Source organism: Gekko japonicus, unplaced genomic scaffold (genome assembly GCF_001447785.1).
Source record: "Gekko japonicus isolate JY-2015 unplaced genomic scaffold, Gekko_japonicus_V1.1 scaffold1815, whole genome shotgun sequence".
Classification (NCBI taxonomy): Eukaryota; Metazoa; Chordata; class Lepidosauria; order Squamata; family Gekkonidae; genus Gekko; species Gekko japonicus.
Genome location: NW_015170337.1, coordinates 250,354 through 273,015, shown reverse-complemented (window position 1 = coordinate 273,015; position 22,662 = coordinate 250,354). Strand labels below are relative to the sequence as shown.

The following is a 22,662-nucleotide window of genomic DNA, read 5'->3' as shown; positions in this document are numbered from 1 at the left end:
TGTGCAGATTTGCAATATCGAGAGCTTTGTATAAAGTATTGTAACTTGATATATCTCACATTAACAATGTAAGAATACAAACACTGAAATGTTTCTTTGTCAGATTCCACCCCCCAAAAAGTCATGAGGTGGGGTACCCATGTGGACTCATGGGGACACATTCTGGCCCCTGCCCCCCCCCCCGACTCCAGCTTTCCATTTTCTCCTTCCCTCCTGCTGGTGGCTTCTTTGCACCCCAACGCTCAGGCCCTGGCTTCACTTCCCTCTCCCTCACTAACTGCTAGTCCTCATGCCAATGAAATACTTGCAATATCTGTACACATACCTATACAAAAGTACCATTACCATTAAGGGGGGGATACACCCCATATTTTATCATTTACTAATGTGAGTTCTGCAGTAGATTTTTTTTTTTTTAATCCCTGGCTATAGTTACTGTGGAAGGTTAGTAGTTCAGCAGTTCGAGACCCGGGTGCCGCAAGACGGAATGAGCTCCCGTCTCTAGTTCCAGCTCCTGCCAACCTAGCAGTTCGAAAGCAAGAAATTGCAAGTAGATAAATAGGTACCACTTTGGTGGGAAGGGAACAGCGTTCCGTGCGCCTTGGTGTTTAAGTCATGCCGGCCACATGACCACGGAAACGTCTTCTGACAGCACTGGGTCTTCGGCTTTGAAACGGAGATGAGCACCGCAACCCTAGAGTCGGATTCGACTGGCTTTCGAGCAAGGGAACCTTTACCTTTTTATAGTTACTGTGCATCTGAGGGATAAATGTGAGGCAGTAGCTCCTGGTCAAATTGTACTTAATCCTGGCAACTATCTTGTTGGAGGGAGAGAAGGAGGGGGTAACAGAAGGCTTGACAGAGGCTGAAAAACCTTAGTTTCCAAACCAGGGTTTTATCTGAGGGAAAATATGGACAATTGCCCCTTCAACCTAAGGGATGTGTGGATTTTCCCTGTTAGAGTGGAACAGATGTGTTATTAATTAGATGTAAATACCCAAGCTTTTAATTAAGGGGTTCTTGTAAAATCATTGTATAGGGTGTTTTTGTCTGAAAATTAACTTCGGTTTTATATTGTTCCATTATTCGTTTCTTATTCTCTGGCTGAGTTTTTTTAATGGTAGGTTTTAATTTGCTTCTTTTAATATTACATTTTAGCAGCCTAAATAGCCAGATTATCCAGAGCTTGGAAGCTAAGCAAGGTCGGCCCTAGTTAGTTGTTGGATAGGAGACCACCAAGGAAGCCCAGAGTTACTACACAGATGAAGGCAATGGCAAAGCACCTCTGAACATCTCTCGCCTTGAAAACCCCATGTGGGACCACCCTAAATTGGCTGCAAATTGATGGTATTTTATTATTCGATTATTTTGAATATGTTGTTATTTTTGGAAGTCGCCTCTGACAGGATTTTTGTTGTTGTTCAGTCGCACAGTCGAGTCCGACTCTTCACGACCCCATGGACCAGATCACGCCAGGCCTTCCTGTCTTCTGCCGTCCTCTGAAGTTTGCTCAATTTCATGTTCGTTGCGTCTATGACACTGTCTAACCATCTCATCCTTTGCCGTCCCCGTCTTCTTTGACCTTCAATCTTTCCCAGCATCAGGGTCTTCTTCTCCAGTGAGTGCTCCCTTCTCATTTGGTGGCCAAAGTATTTGAGCTTCAGTTTCATTATCTGGCCTTCCAGGGAACAGTCAGGGTTGATTTTTTTTTAGGATTGACTGATTTGATCTCTTTGCAGTCCAAGGGACTCTCAAGAGTCTTCTCCAGCACCATAGTTCAAAAGAATCTATTCTTTGGCGCTCGGTCTTCCTTATAGTCCGTCTCTCGCAGCCATACATGATTAGGATTACATGAGGATTAGGATTGCCAATTTCCAGGTGGTGGAAATGATCTCCAGGTGAGAGAAATCAGGTCACCTGAAGAAAATGGCCACTTTGGAAGGTGGAGTCTATGGCCTTATACCCCATTGATGTCCCTCCCCTCCCCAAACCCCACCTCCTCAGGCTCCACCCCTATAATCTCCGGGTATTTCCCAATTCAGAGCTGGCAACCCAAGACAGGACCCCATAGAGGGGCAGCATAAAAATTCCCCTCAGTCAATCAATAGCCTTTTATAAAATGGTGACCAGCTGGTCAGTGTTAAAGCACATGCTCTTTCCATGCAAGTTCAGTTAAAAGGAACTTGGATAGTGAGAGTTCCTTGCCAGAGACCTTCTGAAGTTCTTAACCATGGAATACAAGAGCCCCAGACGGGAGCTAGACTAGAAGTTTAGAACCTGGTATGCTGCAGCTTCTTATGTCTGTAAAGAATGACTTTTAAAAAAAGAAACAATTTCTGCAACAACTAAATCAAACCTTCTCTGGATTGCTACATTTCCCCCCTTGCGATGCCTAAAGGTATGAGTGACTGAACTCATTTTTGTACCCAATGGGTGACCTTCAACAAACATTCCCCCCCCCACAATACAATTATTCCATTTCAAAGATCTGTATTGCTTTGATGGAAATGGAAATGGTTTCAACTCAATTCTGCTGTGGAATAAGAAGGCGAGATGGAAGTCGGGGGCAAGGGGAGGGGAGACCGCATTACTCAGCAGATTTTGTCCCCCCTGAAAAGCCTTATTGAACAGCTAGTGAAGTGGAGCCCAGGTTAAATAACTCACTATCAGCCACCAGCTGTCATAGAAGATTAGACACAGCAGTTGAACACACACAAAAAAATCCCCTGCTAATTTGATTCTGCATTTGTATTCCTCTTTGATGTGTGTTTCAAAGGTTTCCACCCCAACTGCTGCAGATTATCCATTATGGACTTTTCTATCATCATTATAGGTATACAAAACAAGGTAATATAGAATATTTTTGTACAATATATAGTATTACTGTACGATGTAAAGCAGGGGGAAACGACAGTCCCCCTACCAATTTTATTTCTGTCCAAAGGCAGTAATAATTTTACATGTTCCTACAAAGTACTATCATGGGGGGGGGGGTTAGCACCATGATGGAAATTAGGGATGCCAGCCTCCAGGTGGGACCTGGGGATCCCTCGTAATTACAGCTTATCTCTAGACTACAGAGATCACTTTCCACCTTCCCAGCGTGCTCCTCTCGCTTCCCTGCTTCCTGGTTGGAGCGCACTGGAAACAACCGCGAAAGGAAACAACGCCATTGCATCTGATCGCGTTGGGGCGCGTCAAATTGCGACGGTGCTAATAGCCACGCCTCCCCCCGTGTTCTCCAGCCCGTGTGATGGGGACCATAGTGTTGTGTAAAAGCAGTTTTGTGTGTGTGTGTGTGTGTATACCATGGTCAAAGCAATGGTATTCCCAGTAGTCATGTATGGCTGCGAGAGTTGGACTATAAGGAAGGCCGAGCGCCGAAGAATAGATTTTTTTGAACTATGGTGCTGGAGAAGACTCTTGAGAGTCCCTTGGACTGCAAGAAGAACAAATCAGTCAATCCTCAAAGAAATCAACCCTGACTGTTCCCTGGAAGGCCAGATAATGAAACTGAAGCTCAAATACTTTGGCCACCCAATGAGAAGGGAGCACTCACTGGAGAAGACCCTGATGCTGGGAAAGATTGAAGGTCAAAGAAGACAGGGACGGCAAAGGATGAGATGGTTAGACAGTGTCATCGATGCAACGAACATGAAGTTGAGCAAACTTCAGAGGATGGTGGAAGACCGGAAAGCCTGGCGTGATCTTGTCCCTGGGGTTGCGAAGAGTTGGACTCGACTGTCCGACTGAACAACAACAAATATATATATAAAACCTCTCTCTACCAATCCTAACCAAAACTCACTTGTAAAGATAATTTCTGTCCCCTGCCTGTTTGTTCATATAAATTTGACTTCTGTTTCAACTTCAAGTGTGCCTAGGCGCCCATTTCTGAAGGAAAATCCCTAGAAGAACAAACCCTCCTCAAGCACAATTCCTTAGTTGGGGTAGGAACTGACAAAGTATTCAACAGTAATAAGTTGGGACAATGGCATAATAATAAAATTTATTTACCACATTAAAAGAGTGGCATGCTACCTAAAGACTACCCAGTTAATATACGGGGAACTGAAATTCATAGGGGAAGTGGCGGGAAAACCTGAGGGGATACAAGGGCAGTTGTTTGATGGCAGTGCCCATTTGGCACAATACCCCTGGGTTCCTTGAAGATTTAAATAGCATTCTTCTTTTGTTGCTGAAATAAAATGCAACAAATAATTAAATAGTGTTTTGCCAACAATATTATAAAGCCATTTTAGAGTTAGTTCTTTAAGCAGTAATTACACCAGGTAATTAGACCTAAGCCTTCTGACGGCAAGAAGAAAGTAAATAATCCTGGTAGAGTTTAAAAGTTTCTTTTGTTCTTTGTTTTTCACTCTGTCTTTTTCTTGAAACCTCCACCTGTGATGTGGTTTATTAATTATGGACCATCTGTTCCTCCACACAGTGATGAGGAGTAAATTACCATCATGCTGCTATATATCACTTCTCACTGTAATAACTGAGCTAGTCTTCTGTTTTTTGACATTCAGAACTAACTAATGACGTATGTAACAAACTATACGTTCCATTGTTGGCAGGGGCTGATATTCTGCTATTTAGAAATGATATTTATAAAGGTCTTGAATGTTCAAATGGCTTTGTATACATTATTTTGTCTCATTCATTCTCATAATCCTATAAACCAGTTCACTATTATCGTCCCCATTCTTTAGACAAGGAGGCTAATCTGGCAAGACTGTTGCTTCTAACACGCCCACCTAGTGAATAGGGGTGAATGTGAAATCTGACCTAGTTGAAATAGGGCCACCTGAGACTTCTCCTTGGAGTAAATTCCATTCCAAAGATCTTCCACTCAGCAGTTCAACTAAATGAGCACTGTTGTGAACAGTGGAATTTCCTTTTCTGTAATTCACTCTTGTTAGACATACCTGTTCCCAGGGCTTTTTTTTTTTTTCTTTTGGAAAAAGAGGTGCCAGAACTCTCAAAAGGGAAATCAAAGAGAAACACACGGGATTCTTTGAAACAATATAATGAACTTTTAAACATTTTTTGAGAATTTTGTTTCCCCAAAGAGGTTCCGGAACTCCATTCCGCTGCATTCCCCAGGGGGGGAAAAGCCGTTCCTCTTACCCTCTTTATCACTTTCAAAGAAAAAATTTATTTGGTTTGTCTATGATTCCTCTTCATAAAATCACAGGCTGAGTTCAGACTGGCAGTTTGAAGTGGGAGGAAGTTGTGGCAAAAAAGAGCCAGACAGAACAAATTGTTCCAGGTTTTCCTGGTCACACTGCGCGGGTTGATGTGGGAGCATACCGGGAGGAGGTGCAAGGGAGCGTTCACAGTGTTGGCACGGAGGCGCGGCTGTAAGCGGTGTTTTCCTTGCAGCAGACATCTAGACACATGGGAGCTTAGGCACAACGACAAATAGGGCAGGATCTGGCCGCTGTGGCCAATAGGCACATCCGATGACAGCACTACCCCCTCTTCAAGGCAATCACCTGCACCTTCATGGTGCCAGAGTGAGGCTAGGAGGTCAGTCACCGTAAACAGCCAGTGCACATTACTAACACGGGCTGTTCCCGGCTTTTAGCAGTTAGCGTTCATACTTCTGGGAAGTGGAATGAAGCAGGATAAACGGGCTCTCCAGGTTTTTTCTACCACTTTCACCAGGTATCTTTTAACCTCGGGAGGCAAGCACTACAAGATGGGTTGAGTATGGGTGGGGAACGCCAGACAGATGTGCCTGTGTGAACGGCCCCTTTAATCCGCTTGTGAAACGTTCCTCACACGCGCCAATATCCGGGCAAACTGCCAGTCTGAACTCAGCCACAGAGTCACATTCTAGGCACCCTTTTGTAAAACCAGACCTTGCAGAAGGATATGAAGACTTGAGAAGACACTGCCTGTATCTGACTGACTGCAGAGTGAAATTTTGCAGAAACTCCTATCCTGCCCCTCCTTCTTTCCGATTACTGTTTTGGTCCAAATGGAATTCAGTCAGAACAAATTCCTGGAAAAGAGGGGAATAAATGGATTGTTGGGTTTCAGGGAGAAATTGAGAACGGAAGAATGAAGAGAAGGGTGCTGGAACTGAGGAACATTTGCTTTTCGAGAGCCAGTGTTCATATTAAAGTTAGGGAGTCAAAAATTGATCAACAGCAAATGGGGGTGAAGATTGAGATTAGGCCTTGTTTAGATAGGGATCTCTGACCGATTATCACCCTCTGGAAATATTTGGAGGGGAGGGGCTCAGAAGAGGGCAAGCTTTTCCGCCACTGTGATGCCAGGCCTTTGACCAAGTTTCAATTTGGGACAGTTACTAAGTGGGCGTTGGACAGGCTGGGCCTGGGTCACTTTCAGTGGGCAGCCTCCACAGCAGCTGTGGGCTACGCAGCTCCCGATATTCAGCTTTTGGGGCTCTGGAGGTCGTGGTGTTCCAAGTCCTATGTTCACGCACTCAATACTTTGTAAGAATGGTTGTTCTGTGGTTAACTGTGTCCTAGGTCTGGTTGGCCACTACAACAGGCAAAGAGTGATCATTTGTGGCCATAGTATGGTCTTTGGGGTGGCTCATAAGGCCCTGCACACAGAGACCAACAGAGCATCACTGCAGGAGGTCCTGTGAATCTGCCTTGACTAGTTGCCATCTATTTGATTGGACTGAAACTCAATTTAAAATTTTATCTTTTATTGTTAGTTTCATTTAATGTGTTTGTTCTATTTAAACCCTAATGTTTTATGGTTCTTGTGTGGTTGATTGAAATGCTGTGACCCGTTCTTGTGGGGAAGGGCGTGGTACAAGTCTAATAAACCAAATCAAATCAAGACGAGTTCCACGGGTTCACAGTTGGGGCTTAGCAAGTGTGCATCCATTGAATGGTTGGAGCGCCGGGACCTGAGGTAGCCTGACCTCATTCCGTTGCTGATTGAGGGGAGAAGAGGTCCTTCGCCTCCCATTTTGTTGATCCACTTTGGTGGAAATGATCTTGGCCAACTTGGAGCTCATCAGGGGCAGGTGTCCCAGTATGTGGATCATGTGGTGTGCTATGTTGCCATACTGGGTGTGGCGTGGCATTAGTGCAGGAAGGGAAAGTGGAGCTGGTGAGCACCACATGGCACCAGCCCTGTTTGGAGGTTAAGGAGTCCTTCAGGATCAGCCCTCAGGTTTTGCATCCCAGGGTGAGGAATGTGGCCTGCCTTTGGGGAACACCCTGGCTATGGTCCTCCCTGTACGTTGTGTGGCTTGGGGGGGGGGAAACTCCAGGGTGGCATCCTGCTTTCTATGCCGGCCGTTGATGAGCCAAAGGGATGGCTTGCTCCTGGGGCAAAGGTGGCTCACCAATATGTGGCAGGGAGGGTCTGGGGGCAACCCCCAACCTTGGACTATTCCACACTCGGGGTTGCCCTTGCTGCAAAAGTGTAAATAGTTAATAAAGTGGCCCTTGGTAAAAACCCAATCTGATGACTGTTTCTTCATTCCAACTGGGGTGGTGGCAATGCCAACTTTGCTATGAGCTACTGCTTCCATCTCATTTGAAATGTGGTGATGGAGGAGAGTTTTACAGATACCATGGACCACCAGAAAAGACAAATAAGTGGGTTTTAGATCAAATCAAGCCTGAACTCTCCCTAGAAGGCAAAATGACTAAACAGAGGCTGTCATACTATGTTCACATTATGAGAAGACAAGAGTCACTGGGAAAGACAATCATGCTAGGAAAAGTTGAAGGCATCAGGAAAACAGGAAGACCTAACAGGAGATGGATGGACTCAGTCAAGAAAGCCACGGCCCACAGTTTGCAAGACCTGAGCAAGGCTGTCATTGGGAGGTCATTTTGGCGGTAATTGATCCATAGGGTAACCATAAGTCTGAAGCAACTTGACGACAATTAACACACACACGGGCACCGCTTCCATGTTACAGACTGAAATAAATATTTGTAGAAGATGCTTCTTCACAGAGACTTGGTCATTTTTAATTAGTCAGATCATATCTCAGAACAGGCTGCATCATTTTAGCCTAATTGGAGCACACCGCATAATATTTATGGAACTTGGGGAAATAAATATGAAATAGAAAATGCACCATGACAAAGAGGGAGTAATTTCATTGTTGTTGTAGAAATCTATTCAGTGAAGTAGTTGTGGAATTTAGAAAGCGGTGTTTTCCTTGGAGGCTACAACAGGTAATTGGGTATTCTGTACATTTTAGCATTGTTGTAATTTATTGCCATCTCAATTAAGTGTCCCAAGACAAAACAGAATTTGGTTCACAATGAATGAAACTAAGCTGAGCAGATTTCATTTGCTGCATCATAGGAGTCTCTTGCAAAACGATTTTTATTTTCAAGTATATATATACACATATATTTAATTATCCTAATAAAATGGTCCCTGAAATGTACTTGTACCCAAAATTTGATAAGAATGTCATTAGGAAAGCAATGCTGTAGTTTGATGCGCTTATATACTTGTCCCCTGAAACCACAGAAAGAGAACTATCTGGGTGTGCTAGGCAATTACAGCTCCTCTATGGCAGATTCAGATGGTGAGCTCTTATGGCCGTGGTCCCTTCCATTCCCAAACTCTGCTTTCCTCCAAGCTTCACCCCCAAATCTCCAGGAATCTCCCAACCCAGAGAAGGCAACCCTGGATGGTGCTTAAACGCCATCCAAAAACCTTCTTAGCTGGGGGCTGCCACCATGTAAATTAGGGAAGATATGATTTATGTGAAAAAAAGTTCTTGCTTTTGTCTTTCCTGGACACATGTGTACAGGTCTTTGCCCCCCCAAGCCAGTCCAGGAATGGGAGGGAATCCTGTACTTTTCAGTACATTAAACAGCAAACCATGAGATGGTCTATACCTCCTCAGGTTTCCAGAACAATTTGCCACCAGAACCTCTTTTCTCTAGTCCCTGCCTTTCCTAAGGGAGAGATTCCAAACCCTTAGTTGGCATCTGGGACAAAACACATTAGCAACTCAATATAGAGATGCACACTCTTACCAAGGTAGCATGTGTGGGGAGCGTTAGGCTACAAGATTTAGACTTAGAATTCAGGTACAACATCAGAAACCATTTAGCAATCAGAAGGATCTTTATTCAGTAAAGAGATTAGCATAGACTACCAGAGATTACAAAATAACAAAGGCTAGGGCAATTTGCCTTAACTACACATTGATGATTCATACTTACCAAGTCAGAACATCCACAGTCCAGGATAGTCCAAGTACCAAGGGATTTTGAGTAGAAATCCCATCCTTGCACCCATGTGCACCAGTTCACAAAGCAACTCTTTGTCTCTCATGAGGCAGCATTTCCAGGTGCAATAAAACAGGCAGCAAGAGGAAGAAGAAAGAGCTAAACAAGAGAGCAGCCAGAGCAAGCAAGAGAGTCACTCCCATAGTGATAAATGGAATTATAGTCCAATCTAATCACAATCAGCTGTGGCCATCAGCCAATCATGAGTGGACAGGAGTGTGTGGCCAATTGTTGGTTGCCATAGTTGCAACACAGGAATGGCCAGAAGTTTGGAAGCTTCTCCTGCAGTCAGGTGACCCAAACTTCACAGCTTCGTCATTGTATACGTGAGTAGTCGCATGTGGGCCAGAAAGTGGTGCCATGAGGTATGGCTTTTGGCATGAACGTGTGAAAGAATGTGGGTTTATGGCATGGCTATTGAGGCCATGTGGCCTCCACCATTTGGCTTGCAACAGGAAACAAGACACAGCATGTTATCAAAAGACATCACTGGAGAAGGCATGTGGATATAGAAAGCAGAAAGCAATTTTTCTATACAACATGAAACACATGAAGCTGCCTTGTGCTGAATCAGACCATTGATCCATCAAAGTCAGTATCATCTATTCAGTCTGGCAGTGGCTGGGACATCCAGCCTGGGGAATCAGTCTATGTGTCAATCAAAAACATTAAGGGACTCCAACCCAGGAGCAAGCTGGGGTGTAAGTTTGTGGTGCTGTTCCCAGTAAAGCAGAAAATCAATGGCATGGCTGTTGAACTGGATTTGCCTAAAAATCTACGACATTTGCATTCCGTTTTCCATTTCAGCCTCCTCTGCCGGGACCCTGGGCCAAACGTGTGGCGGCCTCAATGAGCCTGTCCCCCTCCTTTGATGGTGCAAGGTGAACCACATTATGAAGTTGCTGATATATTGGACTCTACGCTAAAACGTAATAAGCTGTTTTATTTGATTGAATGGGTGGACTTTGGACCTCAACACCAAGAATGGGTGGCGGAGGAACATGTTTGTGCTCCCCACCTCCTTCGATGGTTCCACAGCCACTTTCCGGAGAAACCTGGAGGGGGGGCGTTGGGAGGGGCATGATGTCAGGTAGCCCTATCATAAGTTTGGAATGTGGAGGGGTGCCCTCCCGTTTTCTGTCTCAGCTCTCCCTGGCTCACCAACGGTTTGCTATCTTATGCTTGATCTTGTAGATGCTCCAGCTGCAGTTTTACTTTGCTGGGAAAGTTAAGGGCTTTTGCTTTGCCTACTTGCTTTGCCTACGCGTGCGAGATGTATCCATTGGCTCATGCTTACCGGGGGGATGTTTGATTCTAGTATAAGTCAGAGGCCCTAGTATTGGTGGCCATTCCTGACACAAGCTGTACACGTGTCTCTAGTACTGGATTTACCAATAAACAGTTATCTTCTCATGAAGCCCTGTGTTGTGTAACCTGACTAAGGACCCTGACACTATGTTCCCAGCTAGAGCATCAGCAGCCTGGTACCAAGGTCACAGGCTTAGGCTAGCAGATAAGACGAGGCAAGGAAAAATGAAAGTTAAGATTCCAGCACAGCTATAGACTCTACATCGCCCCCCCCCCACCTGCCATGGAAGCATAGCTGACATCAAGCAGAGGTCTTTCACATCAACTACTGCCAGTTCCTTTAACTAGAGATGCCGGGGATTGAACCTGGGACCTTCTGCATGTTAAGCAGATGCTCTACCACTGAGCCATGCCCCCTCCTCACCTGTGGGCAAGAATTTGGGGGGGGGAGCTTATGATGCCAGCTGCAGCATCATGTTACTTCTGGTAAAAACAAAAAACAAACCAGAACTGACATAGGAAGTCTAGGAATTGCTGAAAACTCTACTGTAAAACCATAGAGGTTCTGGTGATTTCTAGAACTACCCTATGCCCCTTCTGGCTTTTGATTGAAAGTGATGTCACACTGCATCCAGATCCCCTGACCCGACTGGGATCTTAGCAGCCCTCCACTGAAGCCATGTGATTTTTGACTGCCTTACTTTTCGTTGTTGCTTTCTGATAAAACATGGGGGAATTCTGCTGTTGTGGTTCTTGTTGTTATTCTGTGTTAATCCATCGAGGGAACTTCTGTGCACACTCCAGATAAAACAAATGGAAGTTAATCTTCGACAAACGTTCATTTCAGTGGTGTTTGGCATACTCTTTGTTTGCATCCATAGGAATTCATTACAGTTGGCTGCATCAATAAAGGTTTGGGAGATCAGCAATGTGAGTTGACAATTTCCCATATTTAAGAAATTCATTCTTTTTAGCAATTCCTTATTTTTTAAGTGTGGGATATTTTAATTGTTTTTAACTTGTTTTTAGTGCAGAATATTTTAATGATTATACTTGTACTTGTTTGGTTAGGACAAAGCATCCAGTACCAGAGGCAGTATGCCTTTTTATATCAGCTGCTGAGTAGCATGGGTGGAAGGATGCTGTTAGTGGTTAGTACTTGGATGGGAGACCACCAAAGAAGCCTATGGTCGCTACACAGAGACAGGCAATGGCAAACCACCTCTGTCCATCTTTTTCATTGAAAACCTGGATAGTCCAGGCTACCACAGTCTTGTCATATCTTGGAAGCTAAGCAGGGTCGGCCCTGGTTAGCACTTGGATGGGAGACCACCAAGGAAGCCTAGGGTTGCTATGAAGAGTCAGGCAATGGCAAACCACCTCTGTCCGTCTCTTTCCTTGAAAATCTGGATGGTCCAGGCTACCCCAGTCTTGTCATATCTTGGAAGCTAAGCAGGGTCAGCCCTGGTTAGTACTTGGATGGGAGACCACCAAGGAAGCCTATGGTCGCTACACAGAGACAGGCAACTGGCAAGCCAGCTCCATTTGTTTCTTGCCTTGAAAACCCAATGGCATCACTGTGACTTGATGTCACTTTCTACCAATCCTTTTATGGGCCCAGTATCTATATTTAATCTGATCTCCTATTGTATGTATATACGTATGCCAATAAAGGCTTGTCAAAGTTAAGTTATGGGCCCAATGCTCCCTCTAAGCTGTGGAGTCTTGTGAGCAAAAATATCTACTCCGTGAGCTACTGGCATTCAAGTTGTGGGCGAGCGATTTGACTGCTGCATAAATCAGTTTGCTCTGGAGCCCTCCTTCCTGAGCTCAGACAAAAATGTGTGAGCTGGAGGTTAGGAATCTGTGAGCTTGCTCACACTAACTCGTCTTAGAGGGAACACTGGTTACGGCTTTTGGCCATGTGCAATAAAGTCTACCCATATTTAAGAAAATTGATATTTTTCTGTTAGACATTTGAATCCCCGGCTTCATCAGATGAGATATAAATCAGTCTTTATTCCAAAGCAGCTATTAATGCAGTTGTGCCTAAATTGATTATTAATTTCTCCATTTCTGGTTTAGGACAGGGAGCAAAGGAGATGATCAAGTGATACATCACATAAACAATTAAAAAACATCCTTGTGATGTTCAACGATTGAAGTGATGCAGAGCTTGCAGGGAAGGCATCCGTCCTTGAATTACTTTTGCCATTAAGTGCCAGACAGGCTGACAAACCCGACTCCCGGTCATTCATTTAGAATGGTATTGAGAAAGCTGCGCTCTGTTGCCATTTATCTTTATTATTGTCGGGGAACTCGAGTTGACACGGGATTGATAACAAATACAATGATGGCGCAAGGATTACATTAACAATGCTTTCATGGCTCATTGTCTTTGTCCCTGCCCCACACCTACCCATTAACATGACAGGTTTGGGAATTGTGCAACTTATAGCATTAATTCAACTTTACTGAATCTTCATTTTCATTTCAGGAAGGATATTGGCCAATCTTCCTTCCTTTGCGTATTCACTAGAAGTGGTGTTTAGTCATGCTAGACTGGCAAAATGGTTCATATTCCCCCTTCCTTTCAAGATTTACATTCACCTCAGATTTATTAGGCAACTCAGTGATGAAATACTTCAAATGTGTATTTGGCCAACTTTTATTTTATTTTAAAATGTCTATTCTGCCCCAAAGGCTATCAAGGCAGTTTACAACACATCTGAAACATCCCTTAATTTCTGTGTCTGAGGAAGAACAGGAAATATTCAGAATATATCACTTATGTCAGATGTAATATTCAGATATGAATAGCTGCAACGTTGCTGTCTGCACGGTAAGTGTCCAGCATCTAATAGCCTGCATATTGTGCTTGTTTTATATGTAACAAAGGATTTTTGAATGAAGTTGGGAAAGTGTCACAAAGGCAGAATAGTTAGAATTTACGAATGTCAATGTCAATTGCTCCTGGCCTTTGTTTCCTTGAAGTGTGATTGCATCAGAACAGAACCAGACTGTCAGCAAGCTGCCATTCTGTTTTCTGTGACCTCTGTGTACATATCCTTTCCCTGTTACACCCGGCCTGGCTTCTATCATCCTGTTCCTGCTTTGGAATGCAAAAGATAACTGCTGGAGGTTGTGTGGGGGAGAAGATGCTGTAATGCTTGCCTATTGATTTTCCCAGGACTACTGCACCTGTGTTTTGTCTGATGTTCTGCCTGGTTCCCATGTACTGGGCGCGCAACCGTTTCCTTAGCCCGCCAGCGGGAAAGATATTCATTGGATCTGTGTCTGTTTGAAGTTCCTTTATTATGCTTGAACTAACTGTGTATCCCCAGTTCTAACAAAGAACGTGTTTGAGTATGTCTTCAACGCTTTGAAATAAATTTTGCTTTTCTTTAAAACGTGGATTTATTCTCGATGCTTGGGGATCCAACATAGACCTGATTCTGAGAGACCATCTTTGAATCTTCTGCATGTTATTGCAAAAGACATCACAAGCATGTGAGAACCCAGTTCTCATTTGGTATGCAGTGTGAGCTGTGGGGAGCGTGGAGACAGACTTTTGCCCTTTGAAATTGTTTCATGAGTTGAAAACAGTCTCCTTAGCTGCTGTTCTTTGATCACCAAAACTGCCCCCCCCCCATGACTAGAAACCTCGGGCAGCAGCTATTTCCCTTTAAAAATATGGTAAAGATCCATTTGCCTAAGATAATGCAGACATCGCCAAGCCTTCTCATCCCCAAAAAACCGAGAAGTATTGGATGTACATTTCAATTACCGTATGTCATTTCAGCTCTTCAATGAAAAGGTTGATAATGGTTTGGTTATGCTATAGCGTCGCCGAAGCGTGTCTGGGAGGAATGTTTCTTATATCATTACGCTTTTCAAGGGAAAAAAATGAATTGTTCACCGTATTTTGATAACATTCTATGGTGTTGGTTTGGTAATCGTAGTACATAAACCAGCATGAATGAACAATGTAAGGCGAGAACATAAGAAGGATTTTGTCTATTGGGTCCAGCATCCTGTCTTATACAGAGGCCAACTAGTTTCCCTGGAAGTGCCAGCAAAAGGTGGTGATGGTGGGAAGAAGAAGGATGAGGAGGAGGAGATTGGATTTATACACCACACTTCACTCAGAGTCTCAGAGAGGCTTACAAACTCCTTTCTCTTCCCCTCCCCACAACAGACACCCTGTGAGGTAGGTGGGGCTGAGAACTCTTTCAATAACATGTTGAAGTAGAAAAAGGAGGAGGAGGAGGAGATTTATATCCTGCCCTTCACTTGGAGTCTCAGAGCAGCTGACAATCTCCTTTCCCTTCCTCTCCCCACAACAGACACCCTGTGAGGTAGGTGGGGCTTAGAGAGCTCTTTGAGAACTGCTCTTGAGAGAGCAGGTCTGAGAGAACTGTGGTTTGCCCAAGATCTCCCAGCAACTGCATGTAGATGAGTGAGGAATTAAACCTCCAAGATTAGAGTCCATGCTCCTAACCACTACACCAAACTGGCTACACCTAATGAATACACCAAACACAGCCATTTTGTGGTTGCACCCACCATGCTATGTCATACCATTGGCAGGTCTGGGTTGGAAAATACCTGGAGATTTTGGGTGTGGATCTGGGAGAGGGCGGGTTTTGGGGAGGGGAGGGGCCTCAGCAGGGTACAATGCCATAGAGTCCACCCTTCAAAGCAGACATTTTCTCCAGGGGAGCTGATCTCTGTCAGCTGGAGATCAGTTGTAAAAGCGGGAGATCTCCATGCCCCACCTGGAAGCTGGCCAACCCTACTGTGTCAGAATTCTAAAGGTGCCCATAGGCTCAAAACGTTGGGGTCCCCTGTTCTAGCTGCTGGCTCTTGGTACCATCAAGTTGCAGTTGACCAATGACAACCCTGTAGGGTTTTCAAGGTAAGAGACAAACAGAGGTATTTTGCCATCTATGTGGGGATCCTGAACTTTGTTGGTGGTCTCCAATCCAAGTTGTAACCAGGGAGAACCCTACTTAGTGTTTGAGATGAGATTGGGCTAGCCCAGGCCATCCTGGTGGCAAACTGGTAGACAACTATGACTTTTATATGTTTTTTTTAGGCCCCAGTAGGGGATTTTTTATTGCATTTTCTATAAACTACAAACTATGGGAGAAAGTAAAGAAAAACCACTAAAAACCCAAGAGATGGTGGTCATACATAATGCTTATAAAATTAGCCTATAGCTTAAAGTTCGATTAAAGTTCATTGGATGTGGTCAACAAACATTGTCTTCATACATAATAACAAAAGATAACACCTATGCATCTGACTTCATAAAAAGCGATATAAGAAATGTTTAAAATCCTTGTTATGGATCCTAGAAACAATGACAACTCTTTATCTATCCTTTTGCTTTCTCAACTGATAACTTGTTTTTGGAGCTGCCACCCCACGTTTTGAATCTGAGTCCTCGTCAGAAGATGCCAGTTCATCCTCATCTTCACTCCCCTTGGTGCTGTTATCTTTCTGTTTGTCTTCTTCACCTGCTGGACGGTTAGGTTGCTGCAAAAACTCCAATGCCTTTTCAACAGAGTCAATTTTTTCTTTCTTGTCTTTAATTTTGAAGGTTATGACTTCAGGCACATTCCATCTGTAGGGGATGTTGTTTTTCCAAAGAAATAAAACTAAGTCTCTGAATTTTTTCTTTTCTTTCTTATTTCAAATGGAATGTCCTTCAAAGTTTTAATTTCTTTGTCCTTGATCTTCAAGGTAGATCCATTTGTGGCTTTAAGAATTTTGTCTCTCACTTGTCTTCTGGGGAATCTCACTATCACTTCTCCAGGCCGATTATTCTTCCTTATATATTCAGAATACGATCTAAAGATCGTATCTATTTCCCTTTGTAATATATCCACTTTAATATCTGCTATCGAGGCTATAGCATCACACATGATCTGCTTTAGATCTTCTCCCTTCTCTTGAGGAACTCCTTGAAATCTTAGGACATAGCTTGCCCTTTCCATTTGTAGCTGTAACAAATGAGACTCATCAGCTAGTCTTTTTTTCTCCATCACCTGCAGTTGTTTTTTAAGCTTCTTAGTGTTGGCATCCACTTCTTTTAGCTCTTGCTCCATTTTCTCCATTTTTTCACAGTCCCATTAAGTTGGTTTTGTTGTGCATCGAACTTTTGATGCAATGCTGTAACTTGTCCCAGCGGAGGGTGCAACGTCTCAGCATCTTTTGAAGATCTGTCGTTATGTCCTGTCTAGGGACAGAACTCATTGGGCTGGCCCCTCCTGCAAGAGGCTTCAGTTTTGGTAGCTTGTCCTTTATCTCCTTCTTTGGAGGCGTCATGTTTGACATTGTTTACTTTTTGTAAAAGTTCTCAAAATCTTCGATATCCCTGAAAACATCTGGTAAGTTCTTATGTGCTTTTTTATTTCAGTCCACCTTATTTTAATAGCCTGCCCCCCCTTTCATTTGCTACACAAAGTTTGTTTATTTTCTTCCCGGGGGATAATTCCCTCCTCCCCTCCGCTTCTAAAGGGGAGGCTTTTGGCTAGTTTTCAGGTGGTTTCACTTAGTCTTTGACTCACATTTCAATGGTACAGCTGCTTTTAGTCCGAGTTTGCTCAGCCACCAAACGCTTGTCCCGGTGTGTGTTCTTAGTTCCATTCACGGACACTCTGTGGCAGGGCCTTTGGGGCATGGAAGAGCCCCCCTTCACCAGCCAGTCACCAGAGGAAGAGCTCTCCTAGTGCCCCATGGCTGGGAGCCCATCACAAAGGCTCCGGGGATGGTGTGGACAGTCGCACCCCCTCCCAGTCACAGGTGCTGGTGCACGTTTCTCGGAGCTCCGGGAGAATGTGACCACCATAGCAGACGCCAAAACCGGAAGTCGATTTTTGTATGTTTTTGAGCTATAATGCTCAAGTGACAGATCTTGTGATCAGTATCCAAGGCACCACAGGTTTCCTGCCAATGGTCAGCTGCATCCAGAAGTTTACACAGCCAGAACAGCTATGCTTGCACCAGGAGCAACAGACAAGTGGCCCAATGCCATTTCTAGATGAGGGGGCTGGGGAGGAGGGGTCAGGACCTTGGGAGGCTGGAGCCACACGACCAAAGTTCCTGCCCCAGATTTCCACCAAAAGCCAGCAGCTAGAGCAGGGGACCCCAGCCTTTTTGAGCCTATGGTACACCTTTAGAATTCCGACACATCATGGTGGATGTAACCCCAAAATGGCTGCCACAAAATGGCTACTGCAGGAGGTGGAGCTAACCACAAAATGGCTACTGATGCTTATCTTCAGTCATACAGTGAAGATCTGTTATGTCCAAGACCTCAGGAAGCTCATGAACAAGTGATTCAGCTTTATTAGACAAGACAAGAACAAACACAAACAGGAGAGGAACAGACTCTCTTTTAAACTACCCGGGCTTGTATAACCACACCCTCTTGTGAGTTAAGAACCAATCAGAATAGTAACATAACAACCAATGAATGTATTTCCCTCCAGAACCTTTCTAGTACCCTGATTGGACTACTTCACAGAGTAGCCAATCAGATTGTGCAGTTTGCAATACCAGGCTTAGATAGGGGTCAAAACCCAAGCTCAGACATATGTATACCAATACATAACAAGATCCTTCTGCCTTGGTGGCATCTGCTGTCAAAACAACACTTTTTAAAAAATCTACACAGTTTCTAGAACATTTGGTGGTTGCCATGAAATATGTTGGTGGGTGCCGTGGCGCCCATGGGTACCACATCAGGACCACTAAGCTAGACCTATCTCATCCCTAAATAGACCACTTTCAGGAAAGATGTAGTTGGAGATGCAGCTCTTCAGGGAGCTCTCCCAACATTGCAAAATAGGAGCTTGCCCCCTGAAGGCATCTTGGTGTGATGCAACAGAGGAAGTACCCCTCTGTCTGGAGGTAAACCCCAGAAGTTCTGACCAGTGAGGAGAGTCAGGAACTTATTTTGATAGACAGGTGACTTCTGGATCAGTCACATGGATCAGTCACCTTCTGGGACAGTCACCTGTTCACCCATCAATAGAAAAGCATCCAGAACTATGCCCAAGTGCACACTGGCTCCTTCAGGGGGAGTATTATCCCATCTATAACAATTCCTGCTTTTCTCCCAGTCCACAGAGTAAGTTTGGATTTGTTCACACATGTCCAGTCTTTATATGATTCAGACATTGATTTAGAACTTCTACTGCCAGTCTAGACTTAGATGGAGAGGAGACAGGGAGAGCAACGTACCTTTGGTGTACTGGTGGCATTGGTTTCATCTTGCAGTTTCATGTAGAAAGGAAGTAGCACAGAATACAATGTGGAACTACTTTAAAGGAAGGATTCACTGGCATAGAATTAGATGGACAGCAGAGAGATAGCACTATGTATCATTAGCATAACGGTGGCAATGCTTTCTCCCAGCAGCTTCATATGGATGTTTAGTAGCACAAGGACTCCCTACAACTGTTGGATATTGTAACTCTGCATGCAAGAGGATCAGGTAGGGAAAATCTGTTCACAATATGTTAAATGTACCTACATGAATATGTCCTGTAAGATGTGCTTCTATTTTTGTAAGTAAAATTTCTTTCTCTTGTTACCACTTAGGCTTACCAAGGTCCGGCGGGGGGATCGTATTTCTTGGCAGGAGCCTTGCCACGGGGACGGCTCCACGTGCTGCACCTGCCGTCGCCAGGATGTGACGCTCTGCGTTGCTATGGCAACGGGACTCCAAACAGCCCCGTTGCCAGAGCAACGCGGAGTGTCACATCCTGGCGACAGTGGGTGCAGCGTGTGGAACCGTCCCCGCGGCAAGGCTCCTGCCAAGAAATACGATTCCCCCGCCAGACCTTGGTAAGCCTATTATCACTGGAGTCAGATCATCTTTGTAATTTGGTTGAACAGCATTTCCCCCTTAACCAGGAAACGAAGGAGGATCAAGGATGTTGCATAAAGCTTTGGTGCTTCCAAGTCAACTGTTGTTGTTTTTTAACGTTTAATCCAATAAAGACTTATCTAGTATTCTCGGAGAACTTTGGGAGGAAAGACCTACAAAACTGGTTACATGAACCCAAGGAGAGAGACTCATTTTTCTTGAAAAGCAATCCCCTCCCCAACCCCATGAGAAATAGTTTTTGGAATGAGGGAACTTCAGAAGCCATTTGTCATGTGGCTCAGGGAAAAATTGTTAAAATGGATTGCTGCAAGTCCCTTGGATAGCCCTAAACATTGTACTGAATTCTGGCCAGTAGGTTAACAATTCACTGCAATTGTATAATAAAGGAATGGCCCAGAGAACTGTGCCATTATGTGGGTGCAGAATGCACATGGCTCTGTATGACTCTGTAGATACTGGTATGGGCTGATATAACCCATTATGCAGCAAAGAAAAATGAAAGAGCATTTGCTGACCTCCAGAATGAGAGCCATCTGGATGAGCAGGTCTGAAGATTTGCCCCTGAAAATCTTTTCAAGAGCTGAGAATGATTAACAATAATTTTGTTAATCCTGTCTTAATAATAACCAATAATTTTGGTTCCAGTTTCAAAGCGACGAAATGATCATCCTTGAATAGTTCACTTATATTCCCTTTGGTTTCTTTTTGAGAACATGTAAAGACTTATATTCCCTTTCGTTTCTTTTTGAGAACATGTAAAGACATTTTGTCTTCTACTATGCCTTTCAGAATTAACTGGAATCAACTGCACCTTTTACCCAAAAAATCTTGCTTGTTCTGAATATATTTATTATGTTATGGCCTATGGCTAAGACAATAAACATATACTATATGAATATGTTTATTATTTATGAACAACCTTGGGAATGTTTTTGTTTGTTTGTTTAAAGGTGGTATATCAGATTGGAAGTACCATAATAAATTAATATTCTTCAAGTGATAGACCTCCAGGGTCATCTAGTCCAACCTCCTGCACAATGCAGGAAATACACAAATACCTCTCCCTCCACACCCTCAGTGACCGCTGTTCCACACCCAGAAGATGACAAAACACACACACACACACAAAAGCCCTCCAGGATCTCCAGGCAAACTGGCCTGGGGAAAAATTGCTTCCTGATCCCAAAATGGTGATCAGCATTTCCTTGAGTATGTAAGAAAGGCTACAAGAACTACGCACTGATGCAACCCTTCCTGCCCTCCTTCTCATGAGTCTTTCAATTCTTTTTATTGTAAGTTATGTGCTGTTTTATGTAAGCCACCCTGAGCTGGCCTCGGCTGGGAGGGCAAGGTAGAAATCTGACAAAATAAATAATAAATGAATAAATGATCTGCCTAAGTTCACAGGATCAGCATTGCTGACAGATGCTGACCATCTAGGTCCTTGGTGGAGTGTCGTAGAACTGTCCTGAGGAATTGTGTAAAAATTCTCCCAACTCCCTTCTCCCCTCTTAATACTGTGCAGAAGTTTTAATCATATAGTAACCTCCAATTTTGTCTTGAAATTTCACTTTGGGTGAAATTTGGTCATGATTCTTCCCCATACCCCAGAATGAAGGGAGTGAAGGTGGCATGATAGAACCCGCTCTCATCTGGTCTCAGTAGTTAAGCACAGTCAGTACTTGGATGCAAGACCACCGAGGGAGACTCTGCAGACGGAGGCAATGGCACCTCTGCTTCTCACTTGCCTTGGAAACCCCTCTCTGTAAGTCAGTTGTGACTTGACAGCGCTTACATAGATATGTTGGGAAGAAAGGTGTGGAGGACTGTGGCAAAGCCTAATAGAGTAGATGAGGCTAGGTGTGAGGGACAATAAGAGCAAGTGGGCAATGATTTCCCTCTCTGCTGGTCTTTGAACTGCTCCTCCCCATGGGGTTCACTGTTTCTTCCTTGTCCAATCTGTCACTTCCTGGCTTCTCTCACAGACCCTGCCACAGCCATGCTCTGAAGCAGCAGGCCTGCTCTCTCTGTCACCACAGCAGCATGTTCTGAGAAGCTGGTTGTACTGTGGCTCTGGTATCTTTGCCCTGACCTGGCCAGCCCAGGTAGGGATCCTCTGATTTGGCGAGCTCCTTCCCAACGTCAGCCAGCTGACCAGCAGAGGAAGCCCTGCCTGACCAACTTCTGGGTAAACCAGACACCCATCTCTTATGTGATGACACCACTTCCAGGTCAGGGACGCCAGTGAGAAACACTTTGCTTTGGGGGCAAAACTCTGGTTTTGACGTCAAATTTACCATAGAGTTTCCCCCCCCAAAGCAGACCATCACCCCGACTTCCCCAAAACGATGATGTCACTTCCAGGTGACGGCATCATATTGGGGGGCACTTCCAGTTTGACCAGTGGAAGTGCGCCGGGAAGTACATGTGGCAACCCTAAAGCCAGGCTACCCTGATCTTGTCAGCTCTCAGAGGCTAAGCAGGGTTGTCTCTGATCAGGACTTGGACGGGAGGCCACCAAGGAAGTCCAGTGTCATTAAGCAGTGGAAGGCAGTAGCAAACCACCTCTGTTCGTCTCTTTCCTTGAAAACCCTCTGGGGTTGCCATAATTTAGCTGTGACTTAACAGCACTTCCCAGCACCATCAGTATCTTCAGTTGCCCAGTTACCATGTGGTAGCTGGCTCGGGCATGCCACAATAATACAGGGCCTTCAGTCCTCTAATAGCAGGAAGGGCAAAAGCAGATGCCTACTCCATTACAGGACAGGGGGCAAAGTTCCAGAAGTGTCTTCATGATTGCAGAGAATATAAACTTTACACACTATCCAGACATTGTTCTACCATGTAGTGGAGAGAACATCTTTATAACTTAAAAAAAAAGGGCAGGAATTCTTCAGACTGACAAACAGAAAGTGATACAGCATACTTTGAAATGTAAGAGATAAGTCATGATGAATTACCTATGATAACAGGTGACAACCATCAAGGGTCAGTTTTCTTCAGGATCTCAAGTCATTCATTATTTTTATTGAATTCCTGCATTTCTGTGCTGCTTTGGGAAGCAAATAGCCCCTTTGGGTAAGTGCTAATAATGGAATAAGTTGCCAAATTTCAATACTTTTTTTACATGCCTTGGCATGGAGGAAACAGTCAGTGCTTCTATTCCTGCCTATCCAGCAGTTAGAA

At 44.3% G+C, this 22,662-nt stretch overlaps 1 non-coding gene across 1 annotated transcript; it reads right to left on the bottom strand.

Annotated features, from left to right (window-relative positions):
- Positions 1–10,919: 10,919 nt before the first annotated feature.
- Positions 10,920–10,991, bottom strand: TRNAV-AAC. The gene has a single exon. It is a non-coding gene; the product is annotated as a tRNA-Val (tRNA).
- Between the last annotated feature and the right edge of the window lie 11,671 nt (positions 10,992–22,662).